Raw genomic sequence first — 22495 nt, forward strand, 5'->3', positions numbered from 1 at the left:
ATTGGTTGCTTTACCTCCATGATGTGCTAGTTATGAAAATTATATATTAGAAGATAAGTTACCACTTTTTTATTCTTTACTATAGGAAACACGGAACCCCACCCCCCACCCTGCAACTGAATACAATAAAAATCATTTTTTGTTTTGTTTTGTTTCTGTAATTGGGGCCCTAATTTTCTGTCATCTGTGGTAACAAATCAGATCAATTTAAGTGTCCACTTCTAGTCGCCAAAAAAGTCACAAAAGAAATAAGAAATAATATATGATAATAAGGCTGAAGAAGTCAGGGCTACATTGGTGAAAATATTAAGAGTGGCCCAGTGAGATTCAAATAGCTATCATAGGTATATTCTGAATTTCTGTATCAATTTTAATTCTGATTTTTAAAATTCAGTTTGATTTAAAAAAAATTATTGCAGAAAAAATGCATAACAAAATTTACCATCTCAACATCTAAGTGTGCAGCTCAGTGTTTAGTATATTCACACTGTCGTGTGATCTGTCTTCAGAACTTTGCAAAACTGAAACTCAATACCCATTAAACATCAACTTCCAGTTTCCCTCCTGATTTTTTTAAAATATCTGAATGCATTTCTGTTGGAGGATTTATGCATTGCTTCCCTTAGTTATTCATAAAGCTACCCATTTACTCAGCAACTGTGCCACCGTGGTTGCCCACATAATTTTAGTGACTGCAAATGAGGATGAGTTTGGGAAATATGAGGGCTGAGCTGCTGTGGGATTACATTTGCAGGTCCTTGGCTTGCTCATATTTAGGTGTCACACCCTATAGCATGATAAAATGCACCCATATTCCACAGCAAATAGAATATTTTTCCCATGAAATTATTTTTAAATTAGGTTGTGTTTTTTGTTTGCAATCACTTTTGTCAGGTCTAAAATATTTTTCTATGCCCCTTGATCAGTTCATAGGCCCTGAGAACCATGCCTTTATTGACTGATGGATAAAATAACTGCGTTGATGTTGCTGAAAATTCTAGAGACGGACTTTGAGTATTGCTTAGCAATGGTGAAAAGTATCTGTGCAGCTTTTGTAATCCGGGTAAACTAGGACTACTTAGAATGTGTGGCTAGAGTGCAGTGAGGACTCACCTGGCTGTAGGGCTCCTCCTGAGGTGATGGAGGTATAGCATCCACAAATCTGAGCTGATTGGTCCAGACAAGCGAATGGAGGCCCCACAGCAACAGCTAGGCAGCAGCTGTGCTCAGGGGCAGGTGGCAGCATCCTGATTCCAGGGGTGCCCATTCAGGTTAAAGCAGGATACCAGCCGGCAGATGGGAAAGGGCAGGTTGTCAGGGCCCAACGAAGCAGGCTGTAGTCCAGGGCATGGCTCCAGAACCCTCAGGGAACTATAGAGCAAATGAACATGAGCAGAAGCCATAGTCACAGGGACTGGGCACCTGGGTGCAGTCAGGGCCAGTGTGCAGCCCACTGGCACATATGTGACCAGAGCTTCACCCAGAGCCCCCTGGCCAGAGTAGAGCACAGGTCCTCGTTCCCACTGCTGTTAAAGATCAGGCCCTAGTAGACAATGTGGCCTGATTTCCATAGGCTAAAGGGTTGGCAGTGTGACTCTTCATGTCAGGTATCTTCAGACTATAGCTGGGGAGTGAAGCATAAATAGTCATGGACTGACAAATACTTGTAGCAAATCAGTGGCTATATCTTCTTTCAGAACTGTGACATATTTGTAAGGAAAAATGGACCAGCCGCATTCACACCACATCTGTGGAGGATTAGAGAAAACTCTCAGACACTATGTCAGTAGGAGATTTGTCCATACCTTCTAGAGCAGCACACAGAGGTCTAGCAAGGCCAGCTGTCAGATACTGGGAGAGAGGGTTTTTTAAGAGACATGATTAAGGAAACACTGGCTCCTCCCCTGGGATGATCTGGGTCTAGGACAACAATAGCATGATGACATGGCAGAGCTGTAACCTCAGTCCTTTTCTGCCAGATCAGCATTACTGGTTGGGTCCAGCACCAACCCCTTTACTTGGCATGATTAGGATACTGGGGTCCAAGCCTTGCAGTTGTGGTTTTATTGGGTTTGGGGGTAGGGATAGCAAACTTGGGCAGAAATGACCACATCAACATTCACAGCTGAGCAAGAAGCAACATTTTTTCCCCTTTCCCCACTTCCAGTGATTCAGGATCTGGGTCCAAGCCTTGCTTTTGGCCAGATTAATGGACTTAGTACTGAGGCTAACTGGTTTCTATGGAGGCTTGCAGGAGGCCAAACTCCTTTCTGAAAGGCTAGCCTGAAGAGCCAGTCTTGGGCAAGTTAACCATTAATTTCTGTCCACCTATTTGTCTGTTCTTCCTCTTCCAGTTCAGTCCATGGCTTATAAAGAGCATCTCTTACTGGCAGCAACCCATTCCATTTCAACCCAGAAGGGCTTTGAGTCCAAACTGTGCTGTGGAAGACCAAAAGGATAATTAGATATAGATGTTGGGTGACAACCCCAGAGTGCTGATCATGGCCACTAAAAACAGGCAGGGGAAGACCAGTGTAAGAAGAGCTTAGACAATGTACATCTTCCAGTTCAGGAAGCCATCATCTGTGATGTTAGCACAAGGATTGAGTAATGGCTAACCAGATTCTACAGCACTGATCCTAAGCTCTCCCAATGACAGAGGAACTTCTGAAGAAAGGAGTTGTCCCGATCGGCTTGCCCAGTTCGGGTCCTAGAATAACTTTCGACAGTCAGCTCCATGTGCAGATTGCAGTTTGCCAGGGGCCGGAAGGCACCAGGAGCAGAGTCGTGTTGTGAAGACACATTGGAGTGGCTTCCACTCTCCCCTGATATATCCAGTAATGGAAGGTAGATCCAGCAACAGATCAGTGGAGAAGCCCGCCATTGTAAGGGACTGTCCCCCTTATCGTCTTGATCTCATGAAAAGGAGTTGGAATTCAGAAGCCTACTTATCCTTGTCTTACTGATGTTCCCTAATTTTCTCTCCTTTTTAGTAGAAGACATCCCTTTTCATTTTTTTTTTTTTTTGCATGAATTTTAGGAGAGGCAAGAGTTCAGCTTTCCTCTTAGTGAAGCATCGGACCCATCCAAGGCGACTCCCTCCAATATCACAAAAAAAGGAAACAAGGTATCCTATAACTGAGAGTCTGAACCCTATAGGCCTCCCACTACTTAGGATTTTTTTAAATTTGTTTCTGCTAATAGTCACTCATTGGCCTCCTTGAAGGCTGGCCACAACACCACTAGCAGACTCTTCCCACTCCAATTTTGGTCTTCAATTTATTTCCAGTCATCTGACTTGCTTCCAGAAGGCCGTGGTAAGGGCCTGGACAGATGCCCAGTTTGCTGGGACAACTGCCATGCTAACAAGATAATTGGTCAGCAGCACTCACAGCAGGCCTGCTAGAACAGCCTTGCTCTGAGAGAACTCACGGACACAGGAACAGTAGCAGGTGTGCTGGTGCCCATTGCCCTTTCATTGGATGCTATATGTTTAGAGAAGTGTGGTCACACCCCTGGTGTGACTGGGGACAGACACAATAGCAACATGATGTGGCAGAGCCTTAATATAGGTCTTACCCAGCATCTCAGCATTCGTGATTTGACCTAGCATAGCCCCTCCCATGCATGATCAGCAGAGGGGAAGAAGAGAAAGGGGAGGGGCCTGAGGTCTCTGCCTTATGACTGCAGCCATAGGATATGGCATAAAAAAAGCAAGATTTGCCATACAGGCATTTATAGTTGGGAAGCACCAATCTCTCCCCTGTCAGGAGAGAGGTACTGCCTTTCCAGTAGATCAGAACTGATTACCTTAAAAGCACTGGACCTGAATGGTTTCCTTGGAATTTGCTAAAGTCCATTTTCTTTTCTAGAAAACTAGCCTCCAAAAGTCAGTCCTGGACAAATAAACCCTTATCCCCTTAAATCTTTAAGTTCTGCCTAAAGAGTGTTATTAACATAAAGAGACTTGGGTCAGGTTATTAGATGTAGAAGTCCCGTCCTTTGAGAAGAACTAGGACAAAGACAGGGCCATGAGCAAGATGATAAGCTTCAAAAGAAGCTCCAACCCCAAAGACTAGATGTTTTTAAGAACTGTCCAAATTAGAAGAGAACCAGTGAGTTAAAGTAAGAGTAGAACAAATCTCAGTCCTAGGAGAATGCCTGTTAGTGAAATTAAATGAAATGTTGTTCTTACCAACTGCCCCCTGACTATAGGTAGAAGTAGGGGGATTCTACCAGCACTGAGAGGCCAGGGAGCAGAGAGGCAAGGGCAGACTGTCCACTCTGCTTACTTTTAAGAACCAAGATTAAGTAGACTGCTCCTAAATAAGGTATGTAGGAAATTCAAGGAAAACAAAGCATTTATCTGAAGACTCTGGTAAAGAACAAACCAGTAAAAGTGATCATTTTAGGGAAATTCTTGGTATCTTCAGAAAGATACATGTGGAGGACAGAAAAGCTTAAGGATAGAGCCAAATGAGTTGAGAATGAGCCCCAGATTATGAAATAATCAATGCTTTCATTAAGATGTGTCAGTAGAATTAACGTACAGTGTGGAAAAGGTAAAGAGTAGAATTGACCCAATAGGAAGTTGAATCAGTGATATTGAGGGCAAACTTGAAACACTCTTGCAAAACAAAGACTCAGATGAAAACAATGAGAAATAAATATGGAAGTTCCTGAGAAAGAATATAAGGTAATTGCAATATAAGACATAACGAAAGACATTTTAAGAAAACTCTAGACCCTAAAAGACCCCCCTCAGAATGTGCAGACTGAATTTGTCATTTGTGCTCTAGTCAAAAATTATTAAGAAAGATCCATAACTAGACAAATTCTGGGTAATTTTTCGAAGGACTTAAATGAAGACAGACTTGCTTTCGAAGAGAAAACACATGGAAGTGAGGGCGATCTGGCTGCAACATCTGTCACCCCATTGATCGCCAGGGTTGATTTGGCTGATGTGGCTGGCTAGGCGGGTGTTCCCTTCCTCCCTCACCACTCCACGTGAGTCCCTCCTGAAGCTGCGCACTTGATAAAAGAGGATGACCGTCCCGGATAGAGGAGGATCATTCTTGGGTCAAGGGTGTACAAGTAGCTGCACTCCCCTGTTAGAACCTCCAAACAAGCTCAAAGAGAAAACGCAGATTGCCTGCATTGTAACAAAAATTAGGACTCAGTTTTCTCCCTTGCAACAGTAATTGCCGCAAAATAAAAAGAAGTAAAGTCCACAGGGCTTGAGGGGAGGGGAAAGAGCAGAATGCTGCCAAGTTGAAAACTACTGAGAGTATGCTACAGAGTTCAGTTCTGGCTCCCATGTGAAGCAACAGGAAGACATTCAAAAAGTACACTGTAAAGGTATTTTCCATGTGTATTGTATTCTCCAATTCAACAAGAGATAAACCAAAAATAAATAAATAAAAATTCAGGGGTGCCTGAATGGCTCAGTCAGTTGAACATCTGATTCTTGATTTCATCTCAGGTCTTGATCCCAGGGTTGTGGGATCAAGCCCTTGGTCAGGTTCTGCGTGGAGCATAGTGCCTGCTTGGTGATTCTCCCTCTGTCTCTGTCTCTTTCTTTTTCTCTGCCCCTCTCCTGCTCACACTCACTCTCTCTCTCCCCCTAAGATAAAAATAAACAAATAAAATTAAAAATAATAAAAAATAAAAATTCAAGAAGAAGGAAGTTCTAATGTAAAAGAACTGACAGTCAACACTGAAACTGATTAAACATGGCTAAGCCTACAAAAAAACATACATGTCAAAAATTTTGGAAATAGAGGATACACAGTATAAAAATTAAGTATGGATTTAATTTTTCCCTTTATGATTTTCTATATTTACCATTCTGCATTAACGCTAATTACTTCTGTATCTTACTGTAAAATTAAATTTTATGAGAAACATTTAAAAATAAACTATAAAAATCCAAGTGGAAAATATATGCAAATATTTATTCAGTCTTAGTTGGGAAAGACCTTCAAACATAAAAACAGTTGTACAAAGCACAAGTGAAAATGATAGAGTTTACTGAGGGATCATTATATTCTCTCCCTGCTCCAAGTTCAGAACTGATTCAGAAGAAACATAGGAATCAGATCATAATTGTTAAGACTTATCAGGGGAACAAAGCTTATATCTCTTCAAGCCAAACTCTGTTATCCTCAGAATTCATCGTAACCACCTAATTACCAGGTGACTGGTCAGGCTGAGACTCTCCTGCAGGTTCTAAGCCTGTGCCTATGAGCTTCAGTCTGGAGCTTGGTAGTCAGACCTCCTTGAGAACCGAGTCCACAGAGGATGAGAATTCAGAATTTCACATGATGTCATACTTCTTCCCCTGATGAGAAGTGAAGGGGGAAAGAGAGAGGGAGTCCCCTCATGGAAAAATGAGGCTAGGGGAATAGAATTCTCACTATCAGAAACAAGTATTGAGAGATTTGACACATACTGTTTTTAAAAAATGTTTATTAAAAACCTTATTTAATTAAAGGATAAATCTGGGAAATATTTGGAAGAAACGTGATAACAGATTAATAGCATTATTATTTCAAGAATGTGTACTAATTGTTGAGAAAAACCATATACACATCAGTACAAAAATGGTAAAGGAATTAAGAAGAAAATTCAAAGAAGAAATCCAACTGGATAATAAACATGAAAAAAAAAACAAGATAAATAATAAAAAAGCAAAGTTAGAGCACTAAAGATAGACTTTTCACCTGTAATATTATAACAAACATTTATTATGTTCCAACTATGTGCAAGACACTGGGCTAAGTGTTGGAAACCCATGGCTGGAAAAGATATTTATGGCCCCTTAATTAAGAGGCTTACATTTTAATGGAAGAGGCAAGTCAGTTCTCTGATCATTGCAATTATGTGAGTGAATGTACTGATAGGACAGGTACAAAATGCACCAAATTCAAATGTGCAAGAGTCAATGTTGCCTATTTATTTTTTTTTAAGGTAGCATTTACTACTTGTGTAAAGTTGATAAGTTGATAAGCATGATAAACATGCTTGATAAGTTAAGCATGTTTTTTACATTGTTGGTGATAGGATAAATTAGCCTGACATTTCTAGCAAAGAGTTTGGAAATAAGTATCAAGAGTTTAAAATGTCCATATCCTTTAACCCCACTAATCTACTTCTAGGAAATAATCAGATATTAAGACAACGATTTACATAAAGATATATTATGTCTTTCTGTATGTACTATTTATGATAGTTAAAAATGGAAATTATAGAAATGTCTTACATTAGGGTAACACTCTAATTATGGTAATTATACATGATGAACTCATATCCCGCCATTCAAAAATGGTTTTTTCCAGTAACTGCAATTGTAAGAGCTACCATTATTTAAGTCCTATTTGTTAGTCACTGTAACAGTGCTAACTCTTGCCAATAGGCTATAAGCAGTCACTTCCAGACTAATGTATGGAGGAGCAGATCTGTATTTTCCAAGCAGATCTTCCAAGCTATCTGTATTTTTGCCATGGTGACCTTGGGGGATATAGGCTGAGATGGTGAAGCCACAAGATGGAAACAAGCTGGATCCCTGAATGAGTGTTTGGAGGGGAGTTACCCTGGAGAGTCACTCAGTTCTCAGTGGACTTCATGTGAACAAGAAAATTACTTTTTCTAAACCCCTGGGATTTCAGGATCTATTTGCTACCACCATGTGCAATCTCCAGTCTCTAACACTTACATGCCCTTATTGTGAATGAAGGATTTTACGAGTTCTGTGAATGGTTTTTGGCAATTTCTTTGAAAATTTCACACAATACTCTAACCCTTTGTTTTAGAATGTGATATCTAATGTTTTTGCGCTTCCCTGAAAACTTCATTTTAATATTTTTAAAAATATATAAATCCCTCAATTTACAATATAATTTAGTCTTCCAAAAATTCCATTTCTATTTTTTCAATATAGAAAAAATAGATGCATTTTACTTTTTCTATTATGTGTTTCTCTATTTGAATATAGTAGATGTGCAACATTTATGATCTGAAAAACTAAAAATGTACAATTTTTTAAAGCTAGCTGATATGCAGTGACTCCACCATAAATCTACAGAAGTGTTTTGTTTATAATACGGGGTCTTAACCTGCTTCAGGATCTCATGATTATCATTACTGAACACTAAACCTAGGAGGAAATAATGGACCCCTTGGCTGACCCTGTCTTGGGGTGTCTCAGTCAGAGGAGCAGAGACTCAAACCTGATCATGGGTTTTGGAATTAGGATCTAGTACTCAAATGAGCTCTCTGACTCAATCCTGGATTCCTAGTCTCCTTCACTCAAATCTCTTGGCAACTCCCTCCCAGCCAACTCAGTAACCCAGTGTAGAACTAATCATCAGTACAAAGGCATCAAAAGATCGGGCACAGTAGTTGTGGTTGTCAATATTGAACACAACACATAGACACTCAGAAACTCAGTCAGATAAAAATATTTGAGTTAACAGATTCTTTATATATGCCTTATCTGAAAAATCAGGAACGTCTGATCTGCCATCTTCAAGATAATCCACCCTGAAAGTATCTCTGTCACCCTGATTCCACTTGAACCATCATAGCAAGCAATAATTCATACAGCCTTCTTCAGAATTTATGTGGACATTCCCAAAACAGGCTTCCAGTGCTGAAGAACACCTTTAAGTAGTCTTGTTAACTGTACATCCTCACCATGAACATACAGACCCTTGTCTTCTGACTGTGCTGCAGTATTGCTCAGCCTGTAGAAATATTTGGTGGCCATAAACCTTGTCAGTATACCTTCCCAATACCAAAAATCATTGTATCCCTGCTCACCACCTAGTATCTGTGGGTTTCTTCATCTTGTATTTTATCTCCCACATACCCACCAGCCTCAGAGCATTGATGCTATAACAGTGGCAGTTCTCAACAATTTTTCTCATGGCAACAAATATGACAGTTAATACTGACTTAGACAATCCTACAATAAGAATAGTGAGATTCAACATGCACACCCTGCCCACAGCATAAGCGCTAATTTTGGGCTATGGTCAAAGGAAAATGGTCTGAAGGTTTATGCACTACCAATAGTTCTGTAGCATTTCTCTCCCGCCTAGAAAGCATAGTGGAGTTTAAATGAGCCAGAGTAACACTTAAAATGGGTAATGACCAATCAACATTATATACTTTAAAAAAAAAAAGTACACCATTCAGGAAATTTGGTTATTCATTGTTGTAAAAAATTATTGGTAACACATTTTAGAACTGATCTGGACACACAACTATACCACAACACAGCTGTTAAGAACTACTGGTTTAGAAGGAAACTATCCATCAGGAAGCTTGATTAACAAATTTCTGAGACCCTTTTTAATCATTGCTTCATCAATCTGACTTTCCCCCCTCTCATTTTCCCTTCTGTATGTCTCTATGTGTACTCTGTATTCACAAATCAATCATCTGCCAGACCACGAGACCCCATTCTTCATTGGATCATGCTTCCAACGGATCCCTCACTAGTTGGAGAGACTTCCAAACTCCACCATAGGAGCTGAACTCCATTCCCATTGACAGAAATAAATGAGGCCAAAGTAAGCAGAGAACTTTTTGGCTCCTTTACCAAACCCCTTTTCTGGTGACAGCTTTCCCAGTGATTTTCCCAAGAGAGCCCAAGCCCTCTATGTGTGAGGGGAATGTTATTTTCCCTGTTCATCAGTCTGGGCTTTAGGCTAGTTGGAGGCACCACCATAATGGCCAGTTCTTATTCTTTCAAACAGATTCTTTCAAACAGCCTTTTAGGACCGTCATGGTATTCTGCCCTGTCTCCTCTCTGTTGTGACCTCAGGTTTGCCTTGGGCTTGGGCTCCTCCATGTACCTCACTTATAGCCGTGTCTGTGATTCTCGTTATCGCTTTATGGATGGGTTAGGCCTTTTAACATCCCATTTGCAGTCTCTTCTCATGGCGTTACCTGTGCCAAGCTGCTTTGCTTTGCTTTGTCTTGTCGGTGTTGGTGCCATCAGCTCTTAGTAACTATAGCTAAAACAAGACAACTACTGTATACATTGTCTACGTTGTCTACATTGTTTTCTTGTTTGAGAGAAAATTTTCAGTCATATTTTTTTATGGGTTGAATTGTGGACCCCAAAAAGTATTGAATTCTTTATTTTAAAAAATGTGCTGAGGTTTATACCAACCAAATCTAGTAAAGTATAACTGTTTCTGCATGCATGGCTCATATTTTCTTAAAATAGTGCAAATGAAAAAAAAAAAGAATTAATGTATTAAATACTACTGAATAAAATAAATCCATGTGTCAAAGTGAGGTGTGAGTTATTAGATAATTGACTTATAAGAGAACTTTAATTTCCATATTTATAACTTTATGTTTTAAAATAGGTTATTCCATGGGTTGGATAATATGTGCCTTTGTCTCTACTTTCTGCCACTTACCTATTTTAGAATTAGCATTCCTAATGTTGTCAGTGCCAGTTTCATAATAACGGTGGCAAAACATAATTTAAAATCCAAAGGACAGGGACACCTGGGTGGTTTAGTCAGTTAAGTGTCTGGCTCTTGATCTCAGCTCAGGTCTTGATCTCAGGGTTATGAGTTCAAGCCCCACATTGGGCTCCATGCTGGGCATGAAGCCCATTAAAAAAAAAAATCCAAGGACAAAAGTGTTTTTCTTTTTTTGACTATAAACATACTGCCAGTTATACTTCATAATGTTTAAATTGTCTGTACAGATGTCGATAGCATGAGGAAGTACAGATATATTTTCTTTGAATCTTTTAGTTTGACTCTCATATTATCTATCACATAGCTACTAAAGTTGTATTAGAACTGGCTGTTAGAGACTAAATTGGTCATACAGCACGGTATTTAGACCTCTTTTCAGATGCCTGGCAAATAACACCAAAAAGTGATTCATGTCTTAAATGTTAGCCTTGAAGATATCTGGCTGTTGTGTTTTTTTTTTTTTTATTTTTTTGAATATTTATTTTTGAGAGAGAGAGAGAGAGAGAGAGAGAGAGAGAGAATGAGTGGGGGAGGGGCAGAGAGACAGGGAGACACAGAATCCGAAGCAGGCTCCAGGCTCCGAGCTGTCAGCACAGAGCCCGATGTGGGGCTCGAACTCACAAGCCGTGAGATCATGACCTGAGCCGAAGTCGGACGCTCAACAGACTGAGCCACCCAGGTGCCCCAAAGATATCTGGTTTTATATGAAAATCCTGATCCAAATTCTTGATCCAGAATTCTAATTAAACCAGCAAATTTTTATTTTAGATTAATGAAATACATACCAAAGTCTTCACTGGTACTTCAGACAGCTAAAATCTATTTGAAAGTTTTCTGGACTTTGTGCTTTCCATGTAGCCATCAGCTAGCATATGAACATTAAAACCTATGACAAAGATGATACAAAACTTGTGGGTTTGCGGGGGGGGGGGGGGTGTTTGTTTTGTTTTGTTTTGTTTTGTTTTGTTTTTTGGGGTTTTTTTGCACCTGCATGCCCCTATCTTGGGTACATCTGCCAGCCACAGTATTGGGCCCACAATTCACTGTGAGCCAAAAGACTATCACTACTTCCTTTATACTTTCTAAATGTGAAAAAAAAAATTTTTTTTTGGATGAAAGGACTTCAGGTTGCTCATTTGAAGCTGTACATTCTGTCCCTATCTTCTATAAATGTATGCTGAGATTATTTAATTTTAAAATGTAATTTGATGGTTTTGTGCACTAGTCATGTTTGGTCTTGCTTAGATTCAATTGCTATGGAATATTCCATGCAGTCATTTGATTCATCTGCCATGATTTGAAAGAAGAGTTGTCTCTTTTCAACTAATAATGCCATTTCATATCTTGGTAACTCAGTACAAGATACAGCTTCATGTTATCTGCCAATATTGTGTATAATGTACATCTGCCACAATTTTTCTTGCCTTCTGTTATACAGTTTTGAATATGTTGGAAAGTTCTTTTGTGTTTTGTTATTTAAGCAAAATATTGATAGAACAGGCTGTCTTCTGAGCAGAAAGGATAGTTTCAATGTGTGTAAGAAACACTTGCAGAGAAATTCAGTGTAACTGGACTTATATAGTAATGGCATTTTAGTATCATGGTAAATAAAACTCTTATTAAAGCTTGTGTGATAATTGTTAGTGATAATATCTTTTATCATTTAAACTAGTAATCTAAGAACTTTGCATTAACTGAACCTGATCAAATGCCAGTGTCATCATTTATTAGCTGTATATTCTTAGGCAAGTTACACACGTTATCTGAGTCTTACATTTCTCATCTCTAAATGGAATAATAATAATCTACATGTAAAGTTGGTTCAGGGAGGTAAGAGTTAAATGAAGTAAATTGGTCCCTGGTACATGACAGACACTCATTAGATACAATTGATGATTATTAGTTCTAGAGAGCAGTGCTCATTTTTCAGTGTTTTGACTAGATGGGATTTGGTGATATTCTTTAAAAAAATTTTTTTATACAATTTATTTAAACTAAAAAATAAAAAGCTTCACCCATCTCTCTCACCCTTCTCACCCACTGCTTCTGGCAACCACCAGTCTGTTCTCTGTGACTATGATCTTGGTTGTTCTTTTGTTTATTTGTTTTAGATTCCACATACAAAAGAGATCATAGGGTATTTGTCTTTGTCTGACTTATTTCACTTAGCATAATGCCTTCAAGGTCCACCCATGTTGTCATAAGTGGCAAGATTTCATTCTACTTTATGGCTGAAATTATTTAATTATATATATATACACACACAAGGAATATGTATATGATATGTCATATCATATATATATCATGATTTCTTTATCCATTCATCGATCAGTGAACACTTAGGTTGCTTCCATATCTTAGCTATTGTAAAAAATGCTACAATGAACATGTGGGTGCATATATCTTTGAGTTAATGTTTTTGTTTTCTTCAGGTAAATAACCAGTAATGGAATTACTAGATCATATGTTATTTCTATTTTTAATTTTTTGAGAGACCTCCATACTGTTTTCCATAGTGGCTACACCAATTTACATTCCCACCAACAGTGCACAAAGGATCCTTGCTCTCCACATCCTTGCCACCACTTGTTACTTCTTGTCTTTTTGGTGGTAGCCATTCTAACAGGTGTGATGATATCTTATTGTGATTTTGATTTGCATTTCCCTGATGATTAATGACATTGAATATCTCTTCATGTACCTGTTAGCCATCTATATATCTTCTTTGGACAATGTCTATTCAGATCTTTCACCCATTTTTCAATCAAATGGTTTTTGCTGTTGAGTTGTATGTGTTCTGTATATATTTTGGATATTAGCCCTTTATTAGATATATGCAAATATTTTCACCCATTCAGTAGATTGCTGTGCAAACACTTTTTAGTTTGTGTAGTCCCACTTTTTGTTTTTTTGCTTTTGTTTTTGGTGTCAGATTCAAAAAACTATTGCCAAGCCTGCATTATGGAGTTTACCACCTATGTTTTCTTCCCAGAGTTTTATATTCTCAGGTATTACATTCAAGTGTTTAATCCATTTTGAGTTAGTTTTTGTATATGATGTAAGATGATGGTCTAGTTTCATTCTTTTACCTGTAGCTATTTAATTTTCTTGACACCATTTATTAAAGAGACTGTCTTTTCACCTTTGTATATTCTTGGCCCTTTGTTGTAAATTAATGACCATATATATGCGGGTTTATTTTGGGGCTCTCTGTTATGTCCCTTTTATCTATGTATTTTAATTACTATACCTTTGTAATATAGTTTGAAATTATGGCATGTGATTCCTCCAGTGTTGTTCTTCTTTGTCAAGATTGCTTTGGCTATTTAGGGTCTTTTGTGGTTCCATATAAATTTTAGGATTATATGTTCTATTTTTGAGAAAAATGCCACTGGGATTTTGATAGGGATTGCATTGGATCTGTAGATTCCTTTGGGTAGTATGGACATTTTAATAATATAATTCTTCCAAACTATGAACATGGAATTTTTTTTTATTTATTTGTGTCTTGTTTAATTTCTTTCAATAATGTCTTGTAGTTTTCAAAATGAGGTCTTTGACCTCCTTGGTTAATTTCTAGGTAATTTTGTTATTTTTTGATACAAGTAAATAGGATTGCATTCTTAATTTTTCTTTTTGATAGTTCATTTTTAGTGTATAGAAATGCAACAGATTTTTGTGTATTGATATTATATCCTGCAACTTTACTGAATTTGTTTGTAAGTTCTAACCATTTTTTTAATTGAGTCTTTAGGTTTTTCTGTGTATAATATCATGCCATCTGCAAATAGTAACAGTTTTGTGTCTTCCTTCCCAATTTGGATGCTTTTTTTTTCTTGCCTAATTCCTCTCTATGACTCATGAAGTGGAAGTATGGACATTCTTGTCTTTTTCCTGATATTAGTAGAAAGGCTTTTGGCTTTTCACTGTTAAGTATGACATTAGATGTGGGTTTGTCATATATGACCTATACTGTGTTGGAGAACATTCCTTCTGTGTCTGTTTTGTTGACGGTTTTTATTATAAATGGATGTTGAATTTAGTCAGAATGGCTTTTCTGCATCTATTGAGATGATCATGTGAATTTTTTTCTTCATTTTGTTAACATGGTATAGCACATTAACTGTTTTGTGGATGTTAAACCATTCTTGCATCCTTGGAATAAATCCCACTTGATCATGCTGTTTGATCCTTTTAATGTATTGATAAATTTGGTTCCCTAATATTTTGTTGAGGATTTTTCATCTAAGTTCTCCAGGAATATTGGCCTGTAATTTTCTTTTCTTGTGGTATCCTTGTCTGGTTTTGGTATTAAGATAATGATGACCTCATAAAATAAATTTGGAAGAATTTCCTCCTCTTCTATTCTTTGGAAGAGTTTGAGAAGAATCAGTGTTAATTCTTCTTTGAATGATTGGTAGAGTTCACCAGTAAAGCTATCTGGTCCTGGTCTTTTGTTTGTTAGGAGTTTTGTGACTATTGATTCAATCTTCTTACTAGTAATCAATCTGTTTAGATTTTACATTTCATGATGATTTTGTCTTGATAGGTTATATGTGTCTAAAAATTTATCCAGTTCACCTAGGTTGTCCAACTTGTTGGCATATAACTGTTCACAGTAGTCTCTTATGATCCTTTTGTATATGGTGGTATCAGTTATCATATCCTTTCATTTCTGATTTTATTTGAGTCCTTTTTCTTTTCTTTTAGGCAAGTCTACCTAAAGGTTTGTCAATTTTGTTTATCTTTTCAAAGAACTAGGACTTAGTGTTATTGATCTTTTTTATTGTCTTTTTAGTCTATTTGTTTCTGCTTTAATCTTCATTGTTTCCTTTATTTTACTAATTTGGGCTTAATTTGCTCTTTTTTTTAGTTTCTTGAGGTATAAAGTGAAGATATTTATTTGAGACCTTTCTTGTTTCTTCAGATAGGCATTTATTGCTATGAACATCTTCTTAGAACTGCTTTTGTTGCATTTCATAAATTTTGTTATGTTACATTTCCATTTTCATTTGTCTCAGAGTATTATTTGATTTCTCTTCTGATTTCTTCACCCAAACGTTCTCAGTAGATGCTGTCTTAATCTAAATATTTGTGAGTTTTCCAGCTTTCTTCATGTAATTAGTTTCTAATGTCATACCAAAATGATCAGAAAAGATGCTTGATATAATTTCATTTCTCTTAAAGTTATTGAGACATATTTTATGACCTAACATATGATCTGTCTTGGAAAATGTTTCATGTCCTTCCACTTGAGAAGAATGTATATTCTGTTGCTTTGGGATGGAATGTTCTGTAAATATCTGTTAAGTCCATCTGGTATATGTGTCATTTAAGGCCAATATTTTCTTACTGATTTTCAGTCTGAATTTATGTAAGTGGGGTATTAAAGTCCCCTACTCTTATTGTATTGCTACCTATTTCTCTCTATGGGTATGTTAATATTTCCTTTATATATTTAAAGGCTTCTATGTTGGGTGCATAAATATTTATAAATGTTATATTCTCTTGTCGATTGACCCCTTTATCATTATATAATATTCTTATTTATCTTTTATTACATTCTTGGTTTTAAACCCATTTTGTCTGATATAAGTATAGGTATTTCAGCTTTCTGTTTTCCATTCATATGGAACATCTTTTTTCCATCTGTTTACTCTCAGTCTATATATCCTTACATCAAAAATGAGTCTCTTATGGGCAGCATATAGGTGGTGTATTTTGTGAGTGTGTGTGTGTATGTGTGTGTGTGTTTTAATCCATTCAGCCACTCTATGTCTTCTGATTAGAGAATTTATTCCATTTACATTTAAAGTAATTGTTGATAGTTAAGTGCTTATCGCCACCTTATTCATTGTTTGTGGCTTTTTTTAAAAAGTATATTTATTTACTTATTTTTGAGAGAGGGAGAGAGCAGGGGAGGGGCAGAGAGAGAGAAGGAGAGTGAGAATCCCAAGCAGGCTCTGCACTGTTAGCACAGAGCCTGACTCAGGGCTTAAACCCACAAACTTTGAGATCATGACCTGAGCTGAAATCAAGAGTTGGACACTTGACTGAGTCACCCAGGCACCCCAACTGTCTTCTATTTTTTTTTATTGTCATTCACTTTTTACTTCATATACTACTAATTCTTAGATCAGTGTCACAGGAGAAAACTCCATTGGCAATGTCAAGCCAGTTTTGCATTCGTTCCTCTTATTCATATTAACTGTTGTTTTAAATTTAATAGTTGATCTTATGGTGCCATATGACATTAGACAGGGATTTCAGTTACTATAACAAATGGTGAACTATGCTTAGAATGATAATACTGTTATTCATTACATAATTTCTAAAACTAACTTTCAGCTTAGTTCCCTATTTGCAAATGAGGACAAATGGTAGTATTTCTGAAGTAAAATAAACAGATATTATTTGAATTTTTGCCTGAAAAAAATAATTAAAAATATGACTCAGTAAAATAGAGGCAATGGGAGTTAGTGGTTCATGTACAGGTTACAGAGTCATACTCCCTGAGTTTATTTTTTGGATTTTTTGTTTGTTTGTTTGTTTTAAATATTAAATATAATTTATTGTCAAATTGGTTTCCATGCAACACCCAGTACTCATCCCAACAGGTGCCCTCCTCAATGCCCATCATCCACTTTCCCCTCTCCCTCACCCCCCCATCAACCCTCAGTTTGTTCTCAATATTTAAGAGTCTCTTATGGTTTGTTTTTTTACATTTTATTTTCAACACATTTCATTATCCATATGCAAAATCAACAAGAAGATTTTTTACTTGAAGCATACTTCAGAATACATGGTTCTAAAAGATATATATATAAAACATTCTATCCAAGAAAAATAGAATACACATTTACCTGGAGTACACACAGAAGAATCCCCTGGTTAAATCATATAAAAAGAGATATAACAAATATTAGAAATTTTAAAAGACTGAAATCATACCAAGTATATTTTCCAACCACAGTGGTACAAAACTAAAGATCAATAGTAAAACAAAGCTGGAAAATCTACCATGTAAATATTAAATATTTAACACATAAATATTAAGCAACACACTACTGCACAAGCAATGGGCAAATAAGAAATCAAATGGTAAATCAAAATGTGTCTCAAAACAACAACAACAAAAGAAAACACAATATTCTAAATCCTATGGGATGCATCAAAAGCAGATGTTAGATGGAAACTTATGCTATAAATGCTTGTATTAAAAAAGATAAGTTTAGAAGAACTTTCCAGAAGAAACAACATTATACCAGAAGGAACTAGAAAAAAAAAAACTTAACTGAAATTTAGTAGAAGAAGAAAATAACAAAGAAAAATCAGAAATAAATAAAATAGAGACCAGAATAAACAATAAGATAACCTTGAAAGTAATGACCAGTTTTTCCAAAAAAATAAACAAAATTGGCAGTGCTTTAACAACATTAACTAAGATAAAAAAAAGAGAGAGAGAGAAGACTCAAAAACTAAAATAAGAAATGTAAGAGAAAACAATACAACAGATAAACACAGAAATGCATACTCTGAAGACAGATTATTATAAATAATTATATACTAATAAATCAGATAACTTAGAAAAAAAAAGATAATACCTAAAAATGTACAAGTTACCAAAATCCAATCATGAATCTTGAATACAAGAAATAGGAAATCTTCTTAGACCAATAATAAGAATGAAAGTTGAATTCGGAATCAAAAATCTCTCAGCATAGAAAAGCCCAAGACTACATGGTTTCATTGGTGACTTTTACCAAACATTAAAAAATAACTAATAGCAATCTTTATCAAAATCTTACAAATAATGGAATAAAGGGAACACATTTAGAATCATTCCAGGAGGCCAGTACTACCCCGATACCAAAGCAGGATAAAAACAGTACAAGAACAGGGGTGCCTGTTGGTTAAGTGTCCGACTCTTGGTTTTGGGTTCAGCTCAGGTCAGGATCCCCCAGTTCATGGGTTTGAGTCCCCCAGTCCAGAGCCAGCTTGGAATTTGTCTCTTTCCCTCTCTCTGCATCTCCCCTGCTCATTCTTGCTCTCAAAATAAATAAATAAACATTAAAAAAAAAAAGAACAAAAAAGCCTAGTTTGTCCAATATAAGTATTGCTACTCTGACTTTCTTTTGATATTCATTTGTATGATAGCTGTTTTTCCATCCCCTCACTTTCAATCTGCAGGTGTCTTTAAGTCTAAAATGAGTCTGTTATAGGCAGCATATAGATAGATCATGTTTTTTTGTTTGTTTGTTTGTTTGATTGATAGGTTGGTTTTTTTAATCCATTCTGACGCTCTGTTTCTTTTGATTGGAGACTTTAGTCCATTTATATTCAAAGTAACTAGTGATAGATATGTACTTATTACCATTGTATTACTTGTTTCGTCATTTCTGGAGATTTTCTCTGATCTTTTCTTGTCTTTGTCACTTTTGGTCTTTCCTTTGCACTCAAAAGAGTCCCCTTTAATATTTCTTGAATGCTGATTTAGTGGTCACAAACTCCTTTAATTTTTGTTTGTCTGGGAAACTCTTTATCTCTCCTTCTGTTCTGAATGATAGTCTTGCTGGATAGAGTATATTCTTAGCTGCAGATTTTTCCCATTTAGCACTTTGAATATATCATGCCACCCCCTTCTGGCTTGCCAAATTTCTGTTGAGAAATCTCCAGCTAGCCTTATGAGTTTTCCCTCATAAGTTAAGGACTTCTTTGGTCTTGCTACTTTTAAGAATGTTTCTTTATCACTATATTTTGCACTATAAATATCACTATATTTAAAATTTTTTTAATGTTTATTTATTTTTGAGACAGAGAGAGACAGAGCATGAGCAGGGGAGGATCAGAGAGAGAGGGAGACACAGAATCCGAAACAGGCTCTGGGCTCCGAGCTGTCAGCACAGAGCCCAACGCGGGGTTCGAACTCACGGACCGTGAGATCATGACCTGAGCTGAAGTCAGACGCTCAACCGACTGAGCCACCCAGGCACCCCAATATCACTATATTTAATTACAGTATGACTTGGTGTTGGCCTGCTTTTGCTGATTTCGATGGGAGTTTTCTGTGCCTCTTAGATCTGTATGTCTGTTTCCTTCCCCAGATTAGGGAAGTTTTCTGCTTTCGTTTACTGAAATAAATTTTCTGCCTCCTTTCCTCCCTCTTCATCTTCTGAAATTCCTATAATATGAATGTTATTATGTTTGGTGGAGTCACTGAGTTCCCTAGTCTATCCTCATGTTGCATAATTCGTCTTTCTCTCTTTTGTTCAGCTTCATTATTTTCCATTATTTTGTTTTCTGGGTCACCAATTTGTTCCTCTGCTTCTTCCAGCTAGTTCACTGCATCAAGCCTGTTACCAGTCTTGTTTATTGCATTCTTCATCTCTGATTGATTATTTTTTAACTCTGTAATCTCTGTGGTAAGGGTCTTACTGATGTCTTCTTTTCTCAAGCGCAGTGAGTATCCTTATGATTGTTGCTTTAAATTCTCCATCAGGCATGTTACTTGTGTCTATCTGTTTCACTTAGATCTCTGGCCATGGCCTTTTCTTGTTCTTCATTTAGGATAAATTCTGCCATCTTGGCATTTTGTCTAAGTCTCTGCATTATATGTGTTAGAAAAGCCAGTTATATCTCCTTCTCCTGAAATAATGGCCTTATGAAGAAGAGGTCATGTAGTTTCCAGGGCCTGGTGCTTCAGAGGGTGTCTCCAGTGTGTGATGCATGCACTCTGCTGTTGTGTTTTGACTTCTCTATTGTTCAAGCCATTCATTCTGTTCCTTTCTTCTCTTTTTCTTCCTTGTGATTTGATGACTTTCTTTAGTGTTATATTTAGATCATTTATATGGTAGATAAAACTACTTCTTCAGTCTTGAAGGAGTGAACTTGTGTAGGAGATGAATGTTGTCATTCAACCTTATTCCAGTTATTGGTTGATTCTCAAACCTTTGTGCTTATCCAAGCAGCCTCTTTTATATTTAATAGCTCCCAGTGTTTGAGACTATGCCAAGACCTGTCAGTGTTCCAAAGAGGAGTATCTCAGTTCCTAGATTCAGGCTACCCAGAAGCCAGACCCTCCAGCATCAGTCTTTTTGTTTTTTGTTTTTAATGATTATTTATTTTTAAGGGGGGGTGGAGCACAAGCGGAGGAGGGGTAGAGAGAGAGGGAGACACAGAATCCGAAGCAAGTTCCAGGCTGCTGGAAGCACAGAGCCCAATGTGGGGCTTGAACTCACGAACCGTGAGATCATGACCTGAGCTGAAGTCAGATGCTCAACCAACTGAGCCACCCAGGTGTCCTGATCGGCTTTTAAAAGTATGCAAATATATACATTCCTGTGAGACCACAATCATAAATTCCCTGGCCCCCAGAGTCAAGCAATCTAGAAGTGTCCCCTGGGGATCGGTTGCAAATGTCAAGGTTCCAAATAAGTTATATATACTCTTTTATGGGAGATAACAGTGAGCTAGAGCAAGGCAGAGGGAGAGCACTAAGAAGATGTCCACAGCCTACATTCTTGAGGACAGCTCTATAGGCCATTAGATGTATGCCAAACATGAAGCCCCTCCCTTAGCCCCAAAGCTCTAGGATAGGCAAGGAAGCCTTCTTCATAGAAAGGTCGGGATGTGTGCCTCAGTCCACTCTTTGCTCAGTGTCTTGGGAGTGGTAGCCTGCCAAGAATTGTCTCTCCAATTGCTGTAGTCCCATGGAACCCAAGAACACAAGCCCCCTGGCCACCAGAGCCAAGTGATCAAGGAGCATCCCTTGGGTTTTGTGGGGCAGCCACAAAAACTGGGGAACAAGATGCATGCAAAGCTCCCCTCCAGGAGACTGTGGCACTGTGGAGTGCAGCAGAGGGTGATCACAGAGATAGCACCTACCTTCTGAGGTCTCTGGAAAGGATTATAGTCAGCCCTTAGATGGATGTTTAGAGGCCTAACCCTCAGGCCGCAGTCATGATGATTAGCTAATAGGACTCCTCAGAAACACTGAGCTCCTGGGTCTCTTGCCTCTTGCTGTGCCCTGTGAGTTATAATTCTTTAAGAACTCTTTGTCTGTTGGTTATAGTCCTGTGGAACCCATGAGCAAAAGCCCATGTGCTCACTGGCCACCATAACCAGGTGATGTAGAAGTGTCCCTTTGGCAGCAGCCACAAAAACCAGAACACCAGACATGTGCAAAAACTTCCTTCCAAGAAATACTGGTCCTCTGGAGTACAGCAGAGGGAGAGCATGAAAATGGTGCCTGCCTGTCCCCAGAGAGTGTTCTAGCAGGCTCCTAAATGTGTGTTTAAATTACATGCCTGCCCCTCAGGGCAGTGTTTTAAAATAAACAGATGAGCCTTCTTCACTTTAAATCTGGGTCTGATTAGCTGCCTCTGAGCTGGGCCCTAGGGTGAGTGAGTCCCAACTTGCAAGCTCTTTTAAGAGTGGCTTCTCAGATAGCTTGTCTTGTGGGTCTCAGGATACGAGCTCTGTTGGTTTTCAGAGCGAGATGTTTTGGGGCGTGTCTCTCAAGTGCGTATCTTAAAAGTTGGGTTATCCAATATGGAGTTTGAACCCTTTACTCTTAAGGGAGAAGCTCTGGGTTTTGAGTTCCCTCCCAGTTGTGAGTCAGTTGCCATGCCAGGGGTATAGTTTCGGCAAGTTTGTGTTTTAGCCTCTTCTACCCACTTTGATATGGTTTTCTTCTTGTTTGCCTGATGAGTAGACATCACTCAGCCAGCCTTTAAGGTTTTTTGGTGTTTGGGTTTTTTTGAAGTAATTGTTTCATATGTAGCTATTGACTCAGTGTGTCCCTGGGAAGAGGTGAGTTCAGGATCTTCTTACATCGCTGTCTTGAACCAAAACCTACAGATGTTTTATTCTCAACCTCCATACCTTTGGATGTGACCTTATTTGGAAACAGGAGATGACCAAGTTGAGATCTTTAGGGTGAGCCTGAATCCAGTACAGCTGGTGTCCTTATAAAAAGGGGAAATTTGTCA

The 22495-nt window shown here is 37.8% G+C and overlaps 1 protein-coding gene across 4 annotated transcripts in view; it reads left to right on the forward strand.

Moving 5' to 3' along the window:
• TTC29 (tetratricopeptide repeat domain 29) overlaps nt 1–22495 on the forward strand; it is a 255129-nt gene that overhangs the window by 57880 nt on the left and 174754 nt on the right. The window lies entirely within an intron of this gene.

This window comes from Panthera leo, chromosome B1 (assembly GCF_018350215.1).
Source record: "Panthera leo isolate Ple1 chromosome B1, P.leo_Ple1_pat1.1, whole genome shotgun sequence".
NCBI lineage: Eukaryota > Metazoa > Chordata > Mammalia > Carnivora > Felidae > Panthera > Panthera leo.